This window comes from Dasypus novemcinctus, chromosome 7 (assembly GCF_030445035.2).
Source record: "Dasypus novemcinctus isolate mDasNov1 chromosome 7, mDasNov1.1.hap2, whole genome shotgun sequence".
Lineage (NCBI taxonomy): Eukaryota > Metazoa > Chordata > Mammalia > Cingulata > Dasypodidae > Dasypus > Dasypus novemcinctus.
In genome coordinates this window covers 101,347,973-101,369,311 of record NC_080679.1, presented here as the reverse complement: position 1 = coordinate 101,369,311, position 21,339 = coordinate 101,347,973, and the positions used below count along the sequence as shown (strand labels likewise).

Genomic DNA, 21,339 nt, shown 5'->3' with positions numbered 1-21,339 from the left:
TACTTCCTCCTGTAACTTGCTCGTGCCTTCAGGACCCACTCAAGCCCTATCTCATATATACTGCTTCCGCTTTATTATGGAGGGCTGCTGTGCACGCCCAACTTTATGGTTTGGTGGGTCAGACAATACCCAGTCTTTGATAGACAACTGAGGTCTCATGTTAACTTGATGGCCCATGGTTAAGTGTTCAGTCTCTACTAAGGCCCAGTAGCAGGCCAAAAGCTGTTTCTCAGAAGAGGAATAGTTTATCTACAGAGGGTGGCAGGGCTTTGCTCCTAAATCGTAAGTGTCTGCGTTGTGATTCTCCTATAGGGACCTGCCAAAGGCTCTGGACAGCATCTCTATTTGCCATGGAAACTTCCAGCACCATTGGATCTGCTGGATCATATGGCCCAAGTGGTAGAGCAGTTTGCACAGCAGCCTGGATCTGACGCAGAGCCTCTTCTTGTTCTTGTCCCCAATCAAAACTAGCAGCTTTTCTGGTCACCCAGTAAAAGGGCTGGAGTAGCACAACCAAATGAGGAATGTTTTATCTTCAAAATCCAATGAGATCAACTAAGACTTGTGCCTCTTTTTCAGTTGTAGGAGGAGCCAGAGACAACAGCTTATCCTTCACTTTAGAATGGATATCGTGACATGCCCCACACCACTGGACACCTAGAAATTACACTCAGGTAGAAGGACCTTGTATTTTAGTTGGGTTTATCTCCCATCTTCTCTCACACAAATGCCTTACTGATAAGCCTAGATTCTTTGCTTCTTGCTCACTAGGTCCTATCAACATGATATCATCAATATAATGGACCAGTGTGATATCTTGTGGGAGGGAGAGACAATCAAGTTCCCTGTGGACAATATTATGACATAGGGCTCGAGAGTTGATATACCTCTAAGGCAAGACTGTGAAGGTATACTACTAACCTTGCCAGCTGAAAGCAAACTAATAACAATTGAGAAAAAAGCATTTGCCAAATCATCAGCTGCTTAACAGGTACCAGGGGACATGTTGATTTGCTCGAGCAATGATACCACATCTGGGACAGCAGCTACAACTAGAGTTACCACCTGATTAAGTTTATGATAATCTATTGTTATCCTCCAAGATCCATCTGTTTTCTGTACAGGCCAAATAGGAGAGTTGAATAGGGATGTGGTAGGAATCACCACCCCTGCATCCTTCAAATCTTTGGTGGCACTAATTTCTGCAATCCCTCTAGGAATCCGGTATTGCTTTTTTGAATCTGCCTTTCATTGCAGTAGCCACACCCACCTTGACTTTGGGGATTAACTGCAGATACTTGACTTTTACCAGACCAATATGCAATCATCTCCATAATGTTTAAGGATTCTAATTCCATCACAACCCTACCTACAGTAATATCTGGACTATGGAGATGAGCAACTACAGAGCAGTTCAGGGAAGGTAGAGTTAGTCTTAAAAATTTATTCCTCACAGTCCTGGTTAAAGGTGCATCCTCTGGACATTCCTGGGGTTGGTGGGCACCTCTCAAATGGTAAATCCATTCTAGCATTCCCTAAGCCTTTGAATACCCTCTTCTATGTGTAACAGGGCAAATCTGGCATCTCAACCTCAGACATGCTAGGCCCTCTTTTGGCCCACGTGTCAATCAACCACCCAAACAAAATGTTAGAGCCCTTTCTAACTTCTTGAGCTAAAGCATTGAATCCAGAATTTCTGCTTAGTGGGCCCGCATCAATAAATTCAGCCTGATCCAACTTTATATTCCTTCCACCGTTATCCCATACCCTTCAGGGTCTGAAACTATGTTATGAACTATATTAGATGCAGAGGTATGATATGATACGTTCCATCAAGTAGTTTCTAAACTAGTCTGAAATTAAATAAATAAATAAACAAACTAGTCTGACACAAGGACTCTATCATTCAGAATTCTCCAGAGAAACACAACCAGTAGTATATATATTTATATGTACACTTAAGTCAAGTGATTGAAATATTAACTATGTCTACAAAATACCTTTACAGGAGCACCTAGATTAGTGTTTAATGGAATAACTGGGTACTATATCCTAGCCTAGTTGGTACAGAAAACAAACCATTGCTAGGGTAAATAATGTGCCAGGCTTTAATATTAATGCATTTCAGTATTTTAGTATAAATTCACTCCTTTAACTGTGGCATTTAAAAGAAAAACAAAAAGTAAATGGGTACAGATTCTATGGATTTCTATATTGATACGGGTCTCTATAACATATTTCCCATGAATGTCTCCTCTACCAAAAAAGGTATACAAAGTATAACTAAAAAGTAATGTGATTTGGAAGCTGAATCGACTCAAGCAGTTAAGCACCCACCTCCTACATGGGAGGTCCCAGGTTCAGTCTCAGGTGCCTCCTGAAAAAAACAAAAACAAGGAAAAAAAAAAAAAAAGCTCAAGGAAGCCAATGTAACCCAGTGATAAGCCCTGGCTTCCCACATATGAGGTCCCAGATTTAACCTTTAAATAAATGTATCATGTCATCCAAATATATGTCAGGTCCTCCAAAATAATCATATTGAAAGCTGTATGTTTATCTTACGATGCTGGCTTTCCTCAGTATTTTGGACCTCTCTAGATTTACCTTCAGGGTCTGAAACATTCTTTTGACTTTATTAACAGCTTCCTCACCTATTTTAAGTATTTGTTCAAATATCAACTTAATAAAAACTACTCTGACAGTTATATTTTAAATTTCAGCCCTCCCACAACTTAATTTGCATTATTTTTGTTTATAGCACTTACCATTTTCTAACACATTATGTATTTTACATATTTATTGTCTTGAAGCTAAACTAAAGCAAACTTTTCCTGTATTTTGTTCTTTGATGCCAACTGGAACATAGCTGGCACTCAGTTAATATTTGTGGACATGAATGAATATATGAATGAATGACCATTCTCGTTGGATGGTCAGAAAATCCATAGATGAAAAATCCAAAGGATAAAAATAAAATCTTTTTTCTTTAACACTGGATTTTACTTCATAAATAATCTGAAATCAGTCAGGAATAAGGTATGTACTCAAAATAAGTAGTACTCTTTAACTCCATAATTGCAGTATGACTAAAGAGTAAGACAACTCATCTTCTTTGATTTATAGTTTGACTAGAGACAGTCTCCATCCCCATTATATTTAGCCTTTGTCATTTTTTGAGGAAGCTCACCCCTATGCCTCTTTGTTCTTTCCTAATCAATAATTTAACTGGGTATTTTATAAATGAGCATTCACATTAAATAGTTCTCATAGAAGCACTACACAAGATTCAACTGCAACCTAATTCTCAAAGAGATTATACAAATAAAATCTCAGTTTGTATAAGAATGTAACATTTAAAGCAAATGTAAATGAAACTTAAAAGTTTTCAAACAGAAATTTAATCTGGTTTCACCACAGATGAAATGACACATTATACATTCACTGTTAAATTCTAAAACTATTTTGCGTGTCATGAAGAAAAACTTTAAAAGCAAGAACTTGTAAAGAAGCCATTCTGATCTCAATGATTTGCCTTAGTTTGCTTCCTTTTTATAAATAGAGACAATTTTTCAAAAAGCAGTTTTCAAGTATTTCTTTAAAAATTAAGCATTGGGGGAGCAGTTGTGGCTCAACTGATTGGGCTCCCATCTACCATATGGGAGGCCCTTGGTTCACATCCCAGGACCTCCTTGTGAAGGCAAGCTGGCTCTTGCCTGTAGAGAGCTAACAGGTCGCGCCTGCGGAGAGCTGGCGCAGCAAGATGACGCTAGAAAGGGAGACAAGCAGACACAGAAGAAGGCACAGCAAATGGACACAGAGAGCAGACAGCAAGTAAGCAGCAAAGGGGGGGTAAATAAATAAATCTTTTTTTTTTAATTAAGCATTGGAAATATCATTCCTTTATTTATTAAGTCATTCATTTGAAAAACTTCTTTTGTACACCAATATTTGTGGCATACTGTTCCAGGAGCTGGCATGAACAGTGAAAGAGACAAAGACCGTGCCTTTATGGAGCTTACTATCATGGCAACAAAAAATTTTTTTTAATTTAAAAAATTTTTTTAAATTTAAAAATGGCAGGAGACAAATAATAAATAAGTAAATAATATAATTTCAAAAAGTGACATGTTCTAAAATGAAAAGTATCATAAGAAGATAAAGAGTGGTGGAGGTAGAGAAGTTCTATTTTAGTTAGAGTGATCAGGGAAAACTTTTCTCGTTATGGTACATGGGTACAATACCACATGGAAGTTGTAAGCCATGCCTGGGAGCAGAGTGTCTCAGGCAGCAAAATGGAATAGCAAATGAAAAGGCGTTTGAGTTAACAAGTCCTTAAGAATTTGAGGCATAGCACAAAATCTAGTATATGGAGAAAGAGGGAAAGCTGGTTTTAAATGAGGCTGAAAAGGAAGCAGCATCCAGCCATGTAAGGACTTTATAGGTTATATTAAGAAACTTAGATTTTGTCTTAACCATGACAAGAAGTCACTGGTGCATTTTAAACATAGGATTAATGTGATTTGAGAAATTTAAAACATCTTTGGAATAAGTGTCTGATCTTTTAGATAACTACTTTGATAACAGTATTTCACTTTTAAAAAGCAACTCTTTGAAAGCCATCAAATAATGAATTGATAAGTTTTTACTACAATTTAAATAAAATAATTAGGGAAATATCCACAATTAAATTAAAAGGAACTTAAAACCTAAAAATTAATATTTGGTAGATTCAACAAAGAAGATACTGATTTTTTAATACGCAAAAAAGTGCTAACAATTCAATATGGAAACTGATATGAAATAATTAGAATAAACAAACACACTGAGTCAGAATCTAGAACAGAGGTTACCAGGGAATGGAGTGGAGATGGAGAATAGGGAGTTAAGGCTTAAAATGTAGAGAGTTCGTTTTAGACCAATGGAAATGTTTTGGTATTGGATGATAGTGATTGTAGCACAACATTGGCAACATACTTAACAGCACTGAAATATATATCTAAATGTTGCTAAAGGGGGAAATGTTAGGTTGTATATATAATATAGTAATAGAATAAAAATTAAAAACAATCCATGGAACTCAACTACACAGTGAACCCTAAGTTAAATCATGAGCTTTATTTAATAATATAATTATAAAAATGTGCTTTCATCAGTTTTAACAAGTGTACCACACCAATGCAAGGTATTAATAATGGGGTGGTCTATAGAAATCCTGTATTTGAGGCATGATTGTTCTGAAAACCCATACTGCCTCTAATTGGGGAAAGAAAAAAAAAAAAAAAGGCAAGTATCAACAGATTAAACAGTCACCACATGACCCAGGAATTCCACCACAATGAATCTACCCAAGAGAGTGGAAAATTGTGTCCCCACAAAAACTTGCATGCAAAGATCCATAGCAGCATTTTTCATAATAGTCAAAAAGTGGACACAGCCCTAATGTTCCTCACTTGATGAATGGATAAACAAAATGTGGTATATCGGGACACGGACTTGGCTCAATGGATAGAATGTCTGCCTACCACATGGGAGGTCCAGGGTTCAAACCCAGGGCCTCCTGACCTGTGTGATGAGCTGGCCCACGTACAGTGACGATGCTCACAAAGAGTGCCATGCCACGCAGGTGTATTCCCCGCATAGGGGAGCCCCACGCGCAAGGAGTGCGCCCCGTAAGGAGAACTGTCCCACGTGAAAGGAAGTCCAGCCCGCCCAGGAGTAGTTCCGCACACATGGAGAGCTGACGCAGCAAGATGGTGCAACAAAAAGAGACACAGATTCCCAGTGCTGCTGACAAGAATACAAGCGGACACAGAAGAGCACACAGCCAATGGACACAGAGCAGAAAACTGGGGGGGGGGGGGGGTGCGAAGGGGAGAGAAATAAGAATATTTTTTTTTTAAAAAAGGCCTTTTATGCCCTGTGAGTCTTGGTAAAGAAATAGATTTGACAAAATAAAATGTGGTATATCTATGCAACAAAATTATTCAACTGTAAAAAGAATGAATTTCAGACACATGCTTACAACATGGATGAACCTTAAAGACATGCTGAGTGATATAAGCCAGACACAAAAATCCATAGATTGTGTGATTCCATTTATATGAAATGTACAGAGTAGACAAATCTAGAGAGATAGATTAGTGGTTGCTAGGGGCTAGGAGTAATGGCTTTGGGGGTGAAGGAAATTTTCTAAGATTGTGGCGATAGTTGCACAACTCTGAATACACCAAAAGCCAATTAATTACATACTTTAAATAGTGGGATTTCATAGTATGTAGATTATATTTCCATAAAGCTCTCGTATGTAAGCAAAAAAATAAAAGCCATTTTTATAAAAAGCTTGAATGTGTATTATATCAAAGGAATAGTGCAAACGGCTGCTAAGCATATGAAAATCAACTTTCAACCTTTCCTTGTACTTTATAGTAACGCTTTTCTGGCTGAGGTTGCTGTCTGTTAGTATGTTTTGGTATTCATTTCATTCTTTTTTCTTTTGTAAGTAATGATGTGCTAGTTCCCTTTTTATTATTCCTAACATAATGTGTAATTTTTTTCCTCAGTAGCTATTCTCAGTAGGGGTGTGTGTGTGTGTGTGTGTGTGTGTGTGTGTGTGTGTGTGTGTTGGGAGGGAAGAGCAGCAAATGTGAGAGGGTCCAGAGTAGTGTCCTGGGTTTACTAGTCTTTGCCAGGGGAAAGTTTTCAGTCTTCTGTCCTGCCACAGACAATACTTCCTAAAAAAATTGGCTTGTCATTGCTTTCTTGAGGTAGCCTTATCACGTCTGTTTTTCGAAACATGACTGAGTCTAGTGGGGTTCTGTTGGCAACTCAGCTCACCTCAGTTCCCTTTCCTGTGATTACAGAAAAGGCCTATAGCAACTTAGGTGGTATTCTATGCCTTTGAGGCATATAATTTTGCTCTCATTTTCCAGAATCTACACTGCTGGGCCCTTTACCACTAATAATTTCTCAAAGATTGCTTTTTTTTCCCTTACTCTCAAATGGTTCCTGCTAGATCTCAGCTGCTTTTGCCTTTTTCAAGGTTTGGAGATAATAGCTGAAGCCTAATTTTGCCAGAAATAGAGTATATTCATTTCTCTAGCAAGGAAGGGGAGTGGGGGGAGAGGAAGATACTGAAGAGTAAAATCAAAATAAGAGAATAGAATAAATTCTTAAAGGTAGATTTCAATGACTGTCATAAAATAGAAGACTATTTGAATCTACATACTGAAAGGGCACATTATGGGCCAGAGAAAACTGACCTAGAACAATCAATAATGATACATGTCCTAGTAAGTTACTGGACTTAAAACATGTAGGAAGAATGATCAAGTCACTGATAAAACGCTTATCTCTGATTTATCCACATCAACATTCAGTGCCAATTGGCAGTGGAGTAACATCTACAAGGTTTTGTAGATTTTCTATTCAGTCAAAGTGTTGTCAGTTAAAAAGACTACAGACGTTTTGATTTTAGAATATTGTTCAAGTGTGCCATTCTTAAGAAAATTCCTAGAAAATGAACTACGGGTAACCAGAAATATAACTGAGAAAATTAACCAGAGAAGGTCTGGCAGTTAGCATTGAAAGGTTTTCTTTAACTGTAAAACAAAGACTGATGCAAATGTGAGAATTAGAGTTAAAGAGCAAAAGTGAACGCTGTATTTCCTAATAATAGAAATGATACTCTACTTTCTACCTTTTTTTTTCTTTTTCCCCCAAGTTTTGCATTTGGAAATTTGCTGAGTTCCTCAATTTTAATGTCTATTAAAACTGACAAATAATAAAAATATAAGCATAATTTAACAGTTCAAGGAAGAATATTAACTAAAATATGATGAAAGAAAGAAAGATCAGGGCAGAGTAACAAAATATACTAATATCATAATTGCTTATAGAAGTGAACTAGTAGCTATTTAAAACAAATAAAAAACAAACTTATACAAGTTACATAAATCAGTTTTTAAATACAAAGTTGCATGATGCTGTAATTATAAAGGTAATTTCTGGGACAGAGATACATATAGAGAAACTACACATGGGAAAAATGAGGTAACAGAACTAATGGTAAAATATTTTATTTTTAAAATCCAGAAAACAGGTTGAATTAATTGAATGAAGACCAATTCTGTTAGATGAATAAATTGAGTGGGTTTACTCACTTACATGGTTTTTAAAAAGCGGCACATTTACACATAAGTCAGGAACATTGCAAAATGCCCACTGTCACAGCTATCATTTAGCATTGTAGGACTCTGCCAAGAGAAAGATATTAGAAATAAAAAAGATAAGAAGGGTTAAGTTAAGACCTCTGGGTTCAGATGATTTTTTATATACCTGAAACCATCATCCAAAATAAAATCAACTATTAAAAATAAGAGAATTCAGTAAGATATTGTCACACAAAATTAATATGCCCCAAAAGTGCACATATATATATATATATATATATATATCATAATGATTTTCAATTGGGCATATTGTATATACAGTATAGTTTTCAATGGCTGCTGTAACAAATTACTACCAAATCTGGTGATTAAGTGAAACATTTATTTTCTCATAGGTCCTCAAATCAGAAGTCAGAAATGGGTATTACTAGGCCAAAATCCCTCCAAAGACTCTCAGTGAGGATCACTCTTTATCTCTTTCAGCTTCTGGTGCCTGTTGGCATTCTTTAGTGTATGGCTATATCATTTCAGTCTCTTCCTCCATGCCACATTGCCTCTTCCTCTTTTGTGTGTCTTCTCCTCTTCTGTGTATAATCTTACTCTGCATCTCACAGGGGATACTTGTGAATGCATTTAGGGTCCACCCAATCAATCCAGGATAATCTCCCCATTTCAAAATCCTTAATTTGATCATACTGGGAAAAGTCCTCTTTCCCTGTAAGGCAACATTTTCAGGTTCCACGGATGAAGATTTAATATCTTTAGATGGTCGTTATTTCGCCTACAACAATATGTAATGAAATAACTTCCTTACTATGCATCTATAATAGTATCATCTTTGGGAGAATTGGGAAAGTACCACCATTTGGATAATTGAAAAGAAAATAGTAACACATCATTTTCTGTAGGTGTTAATTCTTTCACAGAACCCTGGTTGAAGAAGGCCGAATTGGTGCATGAATTGACAAAATGAACAAGATAATAAACTCCATAAATAGACCCTGATAAATATAGGAGTATAATAAACGCTAAGGGTGACTATACCATTTTAGTGGCAAAAAACATGGGCTAGTCAACACATGGTGTTGGGACAACTGAACTGCCATCTAGAAATAAAAGTTGGATCCATGCTGCGAACTGTATACCAAGACACATAATACTTAAATGTAAAAACTGAAGCCATAAAGGTACTCAGAAAACATATTCATATTATTTAACTTAAGAGTAGAAAAAACCTTCCAAACAAAATAAAAAAGTCATAAAGGAAAATGGTTAATAAACCTAACTACGTTCAAAAGAAAAAAAAACTGTAAGAGAATGAAAAGCTACAAACACTGAAAAGAAGTATTTGCAGTTTATATTGAAGAGAAAGGGCTAAATTTCCTTAAATATAACTAAATATAAGTGAACAGTGGTAAGTAAAAGACCAGCAGTGCTGGAGGAAAATTTGCAAAGGATATGAAAAAACTGTTTACAGTAAAAGAAATACAAATGGTTCTTAATCATATGAAAATTTCAAACTCCTAATAAAAGCAGATTTAAGTTAAAATGAAATACTATTTTTCACTTATCAGAACTTCCAAATATCCCAAAATATGTTATAAGGCTCTTAGTGACACTGAAGGGAAATGGTACTTCTCTTATATTGATAGTGAGAATATAATAAATATCACAAACCCTATGGAGGGTAATTTGTCATTATCAAAATTGGAAAAGCACCTTTTCCAATTACCAGGTTATTTACTTTTTGGAATTTATACTTCAGATAAACTCTCTCCCATGTGAAAGAGTTATTTACAAATTATTTTTGTCAATTTATAATACCAAAGGTTGGAAAAAACCTAAACGAACATCTCTAGGGGACAAATTGACTAAACTATGGTACTTCCAGAATAGAATACTACGTAGCTTTTGAAAATGAACAAAGGAACCTCATTATTGCTAATAAGACCTTTGTCTAAATTTTTAAAAATTTAAATTACCATTTTAAAAAGCAAATATGTATTATAGGTTTAAAACTATATTTTTGGTTTAAAGATAGGGCAAAGAATATTCATTTATATTTGCTTATTTATCAAAAATCATTGCAAATACACATACGCAAATCATAATGATGGTGTTATCTCATGGGGAAGGGATAAGGTTTGGGTGGAAACCAGGAGAGCAAGAGAAATTTACTATATAACATTTTAAACTTTTTTAAATTTTTGAGTTGAGAGTGTTAATTCTTCAAAGTAAATAAATTTTTTTTTCATTTTTTGTTGGGTTTTTTCTTTATATTATGCATTTCCCTTAATTTTTTTTTTTTTTTTTGAGATGGGGCCTGGAGGCCTGTAGGTTTTATTTATTTATTTTTTGAAATGTTTGCTTTTTTATTCTTTTTAAAGATGCTTTTTTTTTTTTTTGAGATACTGGGGCAAGGGATTGAACCTGGGACCTAGTATGTGGGAAGCTAGCACTCCACCACTGAGCCAAATCAGCTCACCTGAGCTGATTTTTCCCTTTTTTTTTTGCTAGTTCTTTCTTTCTTTCTTTCTTTGTTTTTAGGAGGCACCTGGAACCAAACCCTATCTCCCATGTGGGAAGCAGGCACCCAACAGCTTGAGCCATATCTGCTCCTCTTTAAAGAAGCTTTAGATTACATAAATGTTACATAAAAAAACATAGGGGATTCTCATATGCCCCCCCCCAACAAACACACACTTCCCCACATTAACAACATCTTTCATTAGTATGGGACATTTGTTACAATTGATGAGCACATATTAAAGTATTGCTACTAAGCAAGGAATATAATTAACACTATAGTTTACACTGTGCTCTGATTTTATAGGTTTTGACAAAATGTATAATGGCCTGTATACATTATTGTGGTGTCATGCAGGACAATTTCAATGTCCCAAAAATGCCCCCATTTTACACCTATTCTTCCCTCTCCCTCCCCTCAGAACCTCTGATGGCCACGGCCTTTATATCAATGATACAGGTTCTTCCATTGCTAGAATAACAAGTCTACAAAAAAGAGAGAAAGCAAAAGAGAAATATTTTTAAAAGAAAAAAAAAAGTCTATAATAGGATAATAATATATACTTTAGTCCTTGTTCATTCCCCAGTCTTGAGGATTTGGAGATGGTGATGCCTACTCTGTTTCTAATTGAGAGTGGGCTTAGGTCCCCTGGGGCAGATGGATGGAACTGTCTTGCTTGCAGTTGCAGTACTCTGTGTTCCTTGAGATGGGCGTTGTCCATCATCATCTCCTTGTTAGTTGTCTTGGGTGAGTCCAGTGAACTGGAGAGTAGAGGTGTTTCACTCTGCTGAGATTTGGGGCTCAACCAGCACATGAACACACCAAAGACTTAAGTCTCTGGGACATATATTTAACAAGTTTAGTGCTAATTATAGGTTCAAATGAAAGGGGCAGAAGAACCATGTGTAGGGAAACTATAAGTCTAACTATGTTTCACTGAGAACATAAATTCCAAAGTGAGGCCCACCGACACAGTGCTGAATTCCTTAGTCTCTCTGTCCTGCATATAGTGTCTAGATGTCTCTAGAGCCCTCAGGAGCCCTCCTGTTTGAGGTACTGTTTACTGTGGCAGTCTGTGAGATCCTGCTGAGAATGCTGGAATGACCTCCCAATATACTTTGAAACTTCATAACCATAAAAACTCATTTGTATTTAATATTTCCTCCATATGGGAAAAATTTGTAAGATGAAAGGGTGTGATTGGGCAGTGGATGGGGGTGAGAGTGGTGCAGTGTTGTGTTTGGGTTAGGTGGTGCTGGTCTGTAAGGGGGAGTATGGTAGGGGGTTGTGTTGGACTATCCATCAAACTGGGATGAGGGTTGGAGGAAGGAGCAGGTGCACTCTGGGAATTTGCAGGTCTGTGGTTAAACTACAAAGGTGAGAATGTTCTTTTGGCAAATGTGGCAGGGGAGGGTTACTGGTGTAGGGCATCGGGTATGGGGGGATATGCAGGTAGGGCACACCTGGGGCATGCGTCTATGGAATATGAAAGCATTCATCTTGTCATAGTCTGTTATCTCAGTGAGTGGAGACCCACACAATAAACAAGAAAATATTAAACTCCCATCCTGGGAAGTCCTGCTATGTTACCAATTAGAGGGACAAGAATCTCTCAAGAACAGAAGCAGTGCCTAATAAAAGAAAATAGACCAGTATGTCAGGTCCTCAATACTATTACATACAACTATGAGCTTTATTCTTCAAAAATTGAAACTTAGTGGTTACCATAGGTCCTGAGGGAGGGGGATGGAAGAATAGAATAGATAGAACATAGGACCTTTTTAGGACATTATAATTGTCCTGCATGATCTTGCAATAATAGTTACAGGCCATTTTAAATTTAATCAAAACCTATAAAAGTGTATGGTGCAAAATGTAAACCATTAACCATGCTTAGTAGCAATGCTTCAATATTTGTACATCAATTGTAACATATCCAGATATAAAATGTTATTAATACAGGAGAGTGGAAGAGGGGGTGGGCCTTGGGTATATAGGAACTCTATATTTTCTATGTGACTTTTCTGTAACCTAAAGCTTCTTTGAAGGTAAAATGAAACAAATAAGACACTGGGGAAACAAAGGGAAGAAGTTGTCATTGTAGATACAAGAAAACAGATCTTACAGAGATTTAAGACACAAAATGTATTAAAAAAAATTTATTTCAGATTTTTATTCTATTTTTTATTTTTGTATTTTTTAAATAAATTATTTTTCTTAACTTTTGTACCTTTTTTTTTTTTTTCATTTATTTTTCAAGTATTTATTAAGGACCTGCTTTGTGCCAGACACTGTTCTAGGTGCTCGGGATCAATGAACACAACAGACAAAGAGATCTATTTCTATGGTGCTTACATTGTAGTAGTCAGAGACAGACAAAAAAATAACTGTAATATTATTATGATTATTAATAAAAATAAAAATGTATGTCAAAACAAAAACCAAAGCGAAAAAGAAAAACAAAAAATATATGTCAGAAGATAATACATGCTATGGGGGAAAAACATAAAACAGGGTAAGTTGTATTGACAGTGTCTATGGGATTTAGGAGGAGGTGCTATAGTATTAAGTAGGATTTTCAGGGTAGATCTCAGCAAAGTGGAATCTGAGAAAAGACAAAGGAAGTGAGGGAGTTAGTCATGTGACTTTCTGGGGAAAGAGTGTTCCAGGTGGAGAACACAGCCAGTATAAATGCCTTGAGAGAGAAGCAGAAGCATGCCAGATGTTTTAAAGAAAGAGTAAGAGGCCATTGTGGCTTGCATGGATTCAGAGGGACAGTGGTAGGAGATGAGATCAGAAGATGATGTCCATTTGAGTTTGTTTGTTTATTTTAGCAGAGGAATAATAGGATCCAACTTGAATTTTAAAATGCTCATGCTGACTTCTGTGTTACAAATAGGCTCATGGGGGTGTGGAGGGCAAGGGTAGAAAAAGTAAGTTCTAGAACACTATAGATAGAACGTTCTCATTTGAATAATTTTTAGAAGGAGGTAAATATAGATTTATTTATATTTATACAAAACATTTGTATGTTATCCCGAGCTTAAGCTGAACATATTTTTCATATGATCATTCTAGAGAGTAAATGTGTGAGCAGCCAGTGTTCTGTTGTTTCTCTATATTAGCCAGTGGCAAATATAAGGTAGGTCTCAACTATGAAACTGAGATGACAGATAGGTAAGTGAACATTTTTAAGATGAATGCATTTCTGAGTGCTGGCTGACTTAATCTTTTAAAAATTAAGTTTAGATTTTATATAGTCTAACATTAAACGTGTTACTTATTTTTAACTTTACTGCATGTAAAATTGTTATATGAATTGTGTTTCTGAGCATTTATTTACTTAAATGTTTAAAAGCATTAATGTGTAAGAACTTTATGAAACTATGGAGCAAATGCTTATGAAATATTAGAAGAGCAATGGGTTATAAGCCACATCTAATCTCTAATGAGCAAATATGAGAACATAAAAAAAAAAACACGAAAAGAAAATGAGAGGAAGGAAATGTCAAAGGTCATATAAAACATGTAAAGGGGAGGCTGGATGGAAGGACGCGAGTCTGCGGAAACTTGTAAATTGTAAGAAAAGAAAATATAGAAGCCATGTTTCGAAGACCTGTATTACAGGTACTTCATCAGTTTGTAAGAAACGAGTCCAACGTAGCTAGCAGTTTGGTTCTTGAAAGATCTCTAAATCGTGTGCAGTTACTTGGGCGAGTGGGTCAGGACCCTGTCATGAGACAGGTGGAAAGAAAAAATCCAGTCACAATGTTTTCTCTAGCAACAAATGGGATGTGGCGATCAGGGGAAAGTGAAGATTACCAAATGGGTGATGCTAGTCGAAAAACAACATGGCACAGAATATCAGTATTCCAGCCAGGTCTCAGAGATGTAGCCTATCAATATGTTGAAATGGGTTCTCGAATTTATGTGGAAGGAAAAGTAGACTATGGTGAATACATGGATAAAAATAATGTGAGACGACAGGCAACAACAATCATAGTTGATAACATCATATTTTTGAGTGACCAGATAAAAGAGAAGGCATAGAATGGATGATTCTTCTTTGTCTGTTGATTGGTACAGTGTCATTTCCAAATCATGTATAGTCTTTATAATTTCTATGGACAAGAATTAAAATATTCTTTTACATTAAAAAAAAAAACATGTAAAGGATGTGAATAATCAATAAGCTAAAATCAGCACCAAATTAGAAATATAAGATGCTTCTGGAAGCTCATCAAGGTGTGATATTGAAGACATTGATTAAAGACATTGAATGAAAATACCACATGCCATCTGTTGGAAAATCTTTACTTGACACACTACCTGGATTCTATATAAAAACTGCTTGTAGGAAGTATGCCCAAAGCCAAAAACTACTCAGACATGAGGTTTTTACTAGTGGGTGCTAAATTACTACCTGTATCATTGAGAGAGAAATGTATAGTATTTTCTACAGATTTCAGTCACTGCACTCATTGAATATCACTGAGAACTAGATTGCATTTTGTTCACAGTGAAACATGAATTAATAAAAGGTAACAATTTATTCATTATTAAAAATATCTGGTAGGATATTGCTTGCCATGGGTAGAGTTAGTAGGGATCCATAGTTGCATTCCAAAAGACAAAAAGCTTTGAATCCTAAAGTTTCTTTTTCCCCAAATTCATTTGGTGGTAAAACTTAACTGACCTAGAAGCATTAAAGGCCCACTTGAGATTGTCATGAATTTAAGCCGATAGAAAAAGGACAAATACTGTATGATTGTGCTACTATGAGCTAAGTATATTGTGTAATCTCATGGAGTTAATAACTTGAATATGGGTCACCAGAAAATAGAAAGAGGTTAGTAAGATAATGGAAACCTGAGGGTTAACTTGTACAATACTGGTAAAAAGAATGTGTGTTAACCTATGAAAATGAATAGTAAAGATGAAAGACCAACATAGTGTTTGTAACTAGCAGTACAATTATATGAGTATGAGAGTGGTTTAAAGGGAAAATCTAAGGTCATGTATATTACTAAAAGGAAAACTAAAAAATGTAACATGGAACTATATAGCATAGTAAAATTGCATATACAAGACCACTTTTATTTGAAGCTGAATGTATGTTCATACTACAAAATGTTAATATCAGACAAAAAATTATGCTAAGTGAAAGAAACCAGACAACAAAGTACTGTATATTGTATTATTCCATTTTTATAAAATGTAAATATAAATCAATTTATAAAGATGAAGTTAGATTAGTGGTTATGTAGGACTGGGCAAGGAACGCTAAGTGGTGTGGAATTTTTCATTTTGGAGTAATGAAATTTTTCTGAAATTTTTTGTGGTGGTGAATTCACAATATTGTGATTATACACTTTGGATAGATTGTATGGTATGTGAATATATCTCAATAAAACTGCTTAATAAATAATTTTCAAGAATAGCGAGAAGCATCAGCTATGTACAGCAGGGGAAACAGATTGAGAGGTGAAGAATTTTCTTGTTTGTTTGTTTGTCTGGTTTTTGTTTATTATCATTATTATTGTTGAGATAATGAAAGTGCTCTAGTAATGATTAAAGTGATGAATGCACAATATGGGATTATACCAAATACCATTGATTGTGCAATTTTGGATGAATTGTGGCTTTATTAATATGTATCAATAAAATTGATTTTTTTAAAAAGCTATTTCTGAATATATGAAATTAATATACACTTTATATTGAAAGGTGATTATTCACTATAGAAATATTAATGTGTTTGATTAGGAGGTGCTGCTTAGATCCCATTGGCTGGTGTTAGGCAATATGCAGTAAATGCAAGGGATTGTCTTTATAAAATCTGAAAGATAATGACTTTCTACATATGTTTGACCCCAAACACTTCTAATACAGGTGTATAAAATCTCTAGAATGAGGCACACAAGAAATTATTGATAGTGTTTATCTTTGAGAGAAGAGATGGGGTTTTTATTTTTCACTTTATACCATTTTTGGTCCTTGAACTTTACCATGAACATGAATTACTTTATGTATATTTAAAAATGGCTTTAAAAATAGTTATATCTCTATAATAGGAGGAAAAGTAGTTTGCTTTTTGCTCTATCTTAACGATTTTTGAGCGATACTTCTTAACCAAGACAGCTGGAGACAATAGGATGCACATTCTGGGAGAGAGAGGGCTTGGGCTAGGTGTTAAGACATGAGGAGGGTTTGGAGAATGAAAAAGTCAAGAGAAGAGCATACTAGAAGGAAAGGATGACATTATGTGAGAATGCAAATGGTATATACCTTGGTTAGTCTGTGGTTCTTGTTTGTTGTACAAATCTGTTTATTTTTACTTTTCATTGTCCAGTTATAGTTTAGTTCCTGTGTATGGTACTTGAAAATATTGTACAATTGAGAATGTCTATAGAACTTTTCCTTCATTCCACATTTAATTAATCAGTTAATTTTATATAGTTGTGTGTCATGTGAGCTGAAAGACATGAAATAAATTATGCACATTGTACTGTGATTTTGCTTCACCAAATAACTACTTTAATAGGCTTAAAGTTATTATAAGCTTATTTCTTCTAGATGAAATGTGTGACTGGAAACAATTTTGTGATTTTACTACATAATTTTAGTTTTTAGGTATCTACATTTCTGGGTTTTTTTCCCAAAGTCAGTTATAAACACCACTTGACCATTAGAATTATTTTTATAGATTCCTTTTGCCTGTTACTCATGTATATGAACTCTTCATTCCCCAGATTTTCTTTTCTTTATGATTAATCGTTTTTCTTTAAGTAGTGATTATATAACTGAGTTTGCTACACATGACCATTTTATTATATATATTCTGTGTTTGAGATTTTAGTTTGATGTATTAATTAGCAATATAAAATAAAAACTACTCTTGAAAGGAGGCATTAGTTTTCATTGCTTTTAAATTCAAACTAAAATTCTAATGCAGCCTTCAAGAAGCTTAACAAATACTAACTGATCACAGTATTACTGTAAATTATTTAATGGCTTTTTTTTTTTTTCAAAATGTTAAGATTTTATTTACAAAGCTTCTTTTGTTGTACAGAAAGTAAAAATGCTGTTACAACCTCAGTGTAGCTGGTAGCCATGGGTGGTTAGGAATCACCAGCACAGCTAGCCATGCTACAGCAAGTCTTACACAAAAACCTAACAACGCTTATAATTTTGTTGGGGTGAGGTCCCCCAGCTTGGTGGTAGATTTCCCAGAGGGACTAAATGGAGGAAGGCGGAATGTCACAGGAACTATTCTTTGGCTCTTTGGGTGGGTGGGTTTCCTGGGGCTTGTATCACAGCTACCTTTTTTTTTAATGGCTTTTAATACTATTTTCATTAAAAAAAAAAAAAAGTTGCAAAACTGTTATTTCCAGCTGCAAGCATTAACCAGATTTCCAAGATTCTAAATAAAACCTACAGACTGATTTTCATACAAAGCAATAGCTCCTGTTATCTTATATACGTATTATATACATATGTAAATCCTACCCATTATCTCTTTCAGCCTCCACTGTTAAAGGTGTACCATTTATGAAAGGCTGCTGAATGCTTATTTTCTAACACTTCAAACATAACCCGTGATTTCACAGTCTATTAAAGGATTAGTATGCTTTATAAAATGATTGTCAAGGTCACATTTTGCTAAATTACATATATCCAATTATATTTTATACTGTATTTTTATATTATCAAACTTTTAAATAATTTGTACTTTATTATGATCTTAAAATGGCAAAATAAAAATTTTAAGTTGTTGTGATTTACCTCATATTGAGGTAAATATTGAGAGCTACTTGTATTTGGCTCATATTCATATACTAGAATCTAGTAATGATATTACTATGTTATATTTATAAATCAAAGCTTACTTGGTTCTTTTACTTATATTATTCCATGTGAAGAAAGCACATAAAATTTTTTTTAAACTAACTTAGAAAGCTAAAGAAACGTTGGCAATGTGGTAAGAATTTTATCCTATTATAATTTATTTTCTATGAATATTAAGATGTTTTGGTTTCTTCCTACTTCATGTTTCTTATTCTTCTAAACTCTCAGTTGTATTTATGTTACATTTATGCTCTAAAATATTCTCCTTAGATCATTTACTTTCATATACATACAAACACTCTCACATACAAGAAGAAGAAGAGTATACAGTTGTAAATTCAGTATAAAGTTTCCCAATCTGCTAAAGTAAATTTCTCTCTTTACCCATGGCAGATGAGCTGTGATATGCCAACAGAAAAGGTCATTCAGCAAATCTTCATGCCTCAATCATCAAGCCAAATTAGGAATTCTAATGAGTAAATATTCAGCACAAGCCTGCTAGAACATACATCTGAAAACCAAATGCAAACAATGTAGATTGTAGTGGACTTCGTGTCTTTGAAGTAAGGACATTCTACAGTCTAGCTCAGGTTTATTTTTATTTTTTTTAGGAGGTACCAGGGATTGACCCCAGGACCTCGAATGTGGGAATCAGGCGCTCAACCACTTGAGCTACATCCATTCCCCCCAAATTTATTTTATTAATTTATTATTTTACTATGTTTATTTATCCATACTAATTAAATATATTCCATATTTAGATTTTTAATTGCAAACTATCCAAAGAACTCTATTATTTTCTTCTAGATGGATATTATAAGATTGATGTGGTTATTCACAGTCACAACAGAAATATTTTTCCTACTATAATTTATCTTGGGGGTGTGGGGGGTATATGGGGACCTCATATTTTTTTAATGTAACATTTGAAAAAAAAGAAAGAAAAAAAGAAAAAAAAAAAACAATCTCCAGCCTTGGTAATAGCATTAAAGAAATATGAAAAAAAAAAATTATCTTGGCTGCTTATTTTAAATACTTTAAATATTGAACATTCTCTCATAAAATATAGATTCATTCTTTTTAAAAATATAACAGCTTAATTGAGATGTAATTCATAAAACATAAAATTCACCATTCAAAAGTATGCAATTTGGTCGATTTTAGTATAGTCACAATGTTGTACATCAAACATCACTGTCTAATTCCAGAATATTTTCATTACCCCCAAAAGCAGCATTGTACCCTTAGTAGTCACTCCCCACCCCAACTCTAGGCAACCACTAGTCTACTTTCTGTCTCTATTGATTTGCCTATTCTGGACATTTCATATAAATAGAATCATACAACATGTGGCCTTTTGTGTCTGACTCCTTTCACTTAGAATCATGTTTTCAAGCTTCATCCATGTTGTAGTATGTATTAGAACTGCATTCTTTTTTATATTCAAAGAATATTCCATTGTGTGGCTATAACATACTTGTGTTATCCATTTATTAGTTGTCAGTAATCCATTTTTTTTAAATCAGTTGTTAATCTTCAGTGTAATTATAGTGGTTTAGTTTGGTCTTTGGTGTATGTTCTAGACTTTTAAAAACTTCTGGGATTTTCTTATTTCTATATGGTTATTTAATGGTCATAATGAATTTAAACTTACCCATCAAAACTCTTTAAAACATTGTTAATTCCAAAACATCTGGTTCCCAAAGGTTTTGGATGAGGGATTAGATAGAATATCTGGAAATTAAGAGGGAAGGATTTGTTCTATAGAGAATATTTGATTTTTCCTTTTCTTCAAGGTAAGCATTCACTAGATCTTTCCTTCCTTCTCCTTATATCCCTAAGTACAGGGCATCCTTTTTGGCAATCATTTTAAATCTCCCTCATCTAATTGGTCCATATGCACAGTGAAGTCTACTTAATTAATATCTCTTATTCTCTCTTTTCTGTCCTCTCACCAAAAACTGAGTTGATTTTTATTCTAGATTATATTATTATAGCTTCTTTACATCCATAAGCATCTTACTTTATCAGAGAACTTCTCTCTATGAGATGGTATTTTAACCATCTCTGTTACTTGACTCTTTTCCAGCCACCAGTCTATAAACTTCTCAAAAGCAAAGAACTGTTTCTTTGCTTTTTTCCACACTACCTGGCAAAAAGTTTGTATTCAATATGTTTGTTCATTCATTTATGAAAAAAGAAAAAGAAACCTACGAATCTAGAATTCTGTATCCAGTGAAATTATCTTTCAAAAGTGAAGGGTAGATCTATGTATCTTTAAAAAAAAAAAAAAGGTAATAAAAAAATGAAAAAAAAAAAGTGAAGAATAAATACTTTCTCAGACAGACAAAAACTGAGAGAACTTGTCACTAGTAGACCTACCTTGAAGAAATATTAAAAGAAATTCTTTAGAGAAAAGGAAAGTGATACAGATTAGAAACTCAGATCTACTTTTAAAAAGGAAGAGCATTAGAGAAGGAATAAATAAAATCATAGTCTCTCTCAATTCAGGAATCCCTAGCATTTCACCTCTCCTGGAGAACTCAACAGCTGTTCCTGCCTGTCTTTCTATATGGCCCCTTCCCTCTCTAGCCAAGTCCACATATTCCATGCTTCCTCACATCCAGACAACGCTCATACCCCCATCTCTGCACCTGAGTACTGACTAGCATTCCTGAATCCTGCACCAGCTTGCCCAACTGTCTGATTCAGTAAAGACTTAAAAGCAATGGCATCCCAGGAGTAATGGCATAACATTCCCCACTAAAAGATATCAGATCACCTGAGAGATATTCC

At 34.6% G+C, this 21,339-nt stretch overlaps 1 protein-coding gene and 1 pseudogene across 20 annotated transcripts in view; both read left to right on the top strand.

The window, feature by feature from the left end:
- MBD5 (methyl-CpG binding domain protein 5) overlaps nucleotides 1-21,339 on the top strand; it is a 438,647-nt gene that overhangs the window by 207,884 nt on the left and 209,424 nt on the right. For 4 of the 20 annotated variants that reach the window (XM_058300950.2, XM_071216448.1, XM_058300958.2 and 1 more), the window contains exon 3: nucleotides 580-674. The exons of the other annotated variants lie outside the window; for them this stretch is intronic. The gene's annotated coding sequence lies outside the window, so the exon portion shown is untranslated. The remainder of the gene's footprint in view (nucleotides 1-579; nucleotides 675-21,339) is intronic. 20 annotated transcript variants of the gene reach the window in all.
- On the top strand, nucleotides 14,299-14,745 carry LOC131279219 (single-stranded DNA-binding protein, mitochondrial pseudogene; annotated as a pseudogene).